This window comes from Meleagris gallopavo, chromosome 10, assembly GCF_000146605.3.
Source record: "Meleagris gallopavo isolate NT-WF06-2002-E0010 breed Aviagen turkey brand Nicholas breeding stock chromosome 10, Turkey_5.1, whole genome shotgun sequence".
Classification (NCBI taxonomy): domain Eukaryota; kingdom Metazoa; phylum Chordata; class Aves; order Galliformes; family Phasianidae; genus Meleagris; species Meleagris gallopavo.
The window spans coordinates 3,601,360-3,604,717 of NC_015020.2; the positions used below are offsets into that span (position 1 = coordinate 3,601,360).

Below are 3,358 nucleotides of genomic sequence, written 5' to 3' on the forward strand. Positions count from 1 at the left end.
AAAAAAAAAACTGAAAAAACAAAAACCAGCCCTGTATAAAATGCTATCTAAGTACCATGCTTTATAGTGTCACTGTCAAAACCAATGAATTACGTCAGTGCTTGAACATGTATCAGTTCCACCCTAGCAGGCTACAAGATGAATTGCCATTCAATGAGGCAAATTCCATGTCCAGAACACAGCCTGTGATTTAATAGCTAATCTCAATCAAGGGTCATGAAATGAAGAAGAGAATTTTGATTGAAAATAAGGCAAAGAGTCATTTTCTTAGGCATTGTTTGCAAAGCCTAGTCCTTCTGTCTTGATCAGCTGAAAAGTCTTGAGACTATCTTTTGGGAATGCTCCTCATCAGATTGTTGCTTTGACTGACCTTCCAGAGGAAAGTAGGAGAGTTTGTATTTTCCTGCTCATCTTGTTTTGTAGCAATTGTCCCTGTTTTCCTTGATGCTTTCTGAGCTTATACCCATGAGTCTTGTTACGGGAGATGCTATAAAGGCTGAGCTTCCTCTGGCTGCAAAAGGAACTCTGCTGCTGCTCAATACTTTACTGATTTCAGCCTTATGCTTTACTGCCCTCTGATATGTCTAGCTAGTGTCTCGACTTTAATTTTTGCTTTTTCTTGCTGATAGCTCTGCTGATCAGCTCCATTAGATATGATGGAATTTGGTTCTGTGGAAAATAATGTTTGTTGAAAGGGAAAAACTGTCCTGAAGATTTCTTCTGGAATGTTGAATGGAATTTCGCTTGCATGTATTCGGAAGGAGTGGAGTCCCTGACACTGCTGAAGGTTTTCACTGTAGGCAAAAGATTCTCTTACTAAGTGTTGCTTTTTGCAGCTGTTTATCTGGCATTATTTAAAGCATGAGTATTCCTTTTTAACTTTAGAATTACTTTGTGAAGCAAGTTTTCAAGAAGTTCTTCAGGAAAGCATCCAGAACGTCAAAGCACACGAATGGATTCCTTTATGGATTCTGCGGTATTCGGTCATTGTTAAAAGCAGAGGAATTATCAAGTCCAAAGGCTATATCATGCAAGCTAAAAGAAACGCCTCTTAAAACGCTTCGTCTTTTTTTATTCTTTGAAATGGCCTACTGTTTTAATTGCTGGGGGATGGGAGGAACATGCCTTTTTCATAGAGAGACTTTTACATCATTTATAACAAAGACCAAAAGTTGTAATTATTGAGTATGATGTCAGAAGGAGCATCTGCAATGTTCTAATGATTTATTTTTTTAATGTACTGACCAGTTCATTAAAAATGTTTTGGTTTTACTGGTGAAATGATCTATAAAGAAACAGCTTAAAATATTTCTTTTTATGACCAGTTCACTGTAGGAGTTCTGATTATATTTTAGCTACCACTAGGCAGTATAGAGAAACATATATTTTTAAATTTAATTTCTCTTTAATATTTACTAATCTGGTAGGTACACAGATTTCAAACATTCAATGACTGATTTTTATAGAAAATTGCCATCTTTCATGGAAAAATTATTCTAAATAAACTATCTTTACTTCATATGTATATAGGCAGATTAGTTGTTTAATTTGTGTGGATGGGAAAAATTGGTTTATTTTTAATATCATGTTTAAAAAAAAAAAGCAATCCTCTGATTTAGAAAAGAAGCATCTTCCAAATTGCTTTACTTTTTATTACTTGAATTCCTTCTGTCTTTTGTGCCTCTGTGCTTTTAGTACTTCACAAGTGATGGCATCTTCACCATTTCAAGTAGAAAATGTTTCATTGTAGTCTTTTAAAATAAGAACTGGAAACAAATGATGAGAAATGTGTTAATCAGAAATCAAATAGTACTTGCTTTGTCCTCAGCTGTGTGTTTGTTCTTCTAATGTTAAGGAGCTATGCAATCCGAATCAGCCATGGCAGAAACAGTGGGAAATGTTAAGGCTGCTGACTGTGTGATCATGTAAAAGGGATGATAATTCTGGGGATTGCCTTGGAAATGGCCTTGTTTGGGTGCCATTCAGAAATGAAGCAGACAAAGATTGTCTTAGACTTAGATATCTTTCTGTTTGGCAGTAACTTAATGGTCTGCTTTTAGAGTCTTAGGGAGAAATAGCTGCAGCTCAGGCCGGTTTAATGTGCTCTGTTGGAAAGACCTTTAAATTTCCTTGGCATTTAAATCAGAATAGATGGCAAAAAAAAAAAAAGCTGTCTGTTCAGCAGGGGCTCTAAGTGTCTAAAATCCAATGCTCATTTTCCTCTGGATTTCAGGTGGGAGTTGCTGCTAGTACTTCTTACTAGTACTAGTTAAATTATTTGTACATATTTATTTTGAGCTTTGGGCTGTGAGGAAACTAATTTCCACCATTTTTTAAATTCTGTTGTGCAGGCAGCGGGTGGAATCTGAGTGCTTGTAGGCACTGTGTGGAAATACCAGCTCGCTATGAACTGTTCCACTAAGTTACAGAATGATTCTTTGAGGTACCTTTAAGTTCTTCACTATCTTATGTGTATATGGCAAACCCTAGAAACGTGGATTTCTATTACTGCTTCAGTTGTTTTGATAAACGAGAGGCAGAGAATTTGAACCAGTAATGCATCAATAAAATGTTCTGGGTTTTTTTTTCCTCCTAAACAAAATGTAGGGTTTTTTTTTTTGTTGGGTCAGTGTGCATCAGATCTGGAAAAGGAGGTGTTTCCTTTGTACTTTGTGTATGGTCTGAGTTGTGTGCTGCTGCTGATTAACCACTCCGAATTGTTTGCTGCATTTAATTGATTGCATGTGTGTTCTGTTCTGTAAATGGGAATTCCCTAAAATAAGAGCTGTGCTAAAACAATGTGCACGTTGCCCTTATGGTGTCATTATTTACTTTCCGGCTATCAACTGCTACAAGTTCTCTTGCTTTAGGAAAACGCCCTTTAAGACAGTCTTGTTTTTGTGATGCCACTGATAACATAACGATTTATCAGCTTTTCAATATTACTTTTGTGCAGAAGTCTGAGAGGTGGCTTTTCTTTCAGAGACGAATTAAAAACTTAAAAGCTCTTGTAGGCTGTTGTATGAATTCTCATTGTCCTCCTCCTACTTCTTCATCTTATCGGAGCCTTTGTCATAAAACGTGTATTTTAAGCTGAGCTCTCACTGTAGAATGGCGTTTATCGCCCCGAACGCAGTGCCTCCTCCCCGCTGCGTGGTGCGATACGGGGAGGGGAAAAAAAAAAGAGCATTGTCGCTACTGAAGAAGCGTCGTAGCTCACGTTCCTCCCCCCCTCTGCTTTCACGTTTACGCCAACCTTGGTACTCGGGCCGCCTTCTTGCACCGGCCATTAAAATGAATGGGATGTGAATGCGGGGAAGCTGGGGACGCCCGAAGCGCCGAGCCGTGCGTTGCGGCG

General features: G+C 38.1%; 1 long non-coding RNA gene across 1 annotated transcript; it reads left to right on the forward strand.

Annotated features, from left to right (window-relative positions):
- The first annotated feature begins 6 nt into the window (after positions 1-6).
- Positions 7-3,013, forward strand: LOC104912254. The gene is made up of 2 exons (XR_794500.1): positions 7-796; positions 886-3,013. It is a non-coding gene; the product is annotated as an uncharacterized LOC104912254 (long non-coding RNA).
- Positions 3,014-3,358: the final 345 nt, after the last annotated feature.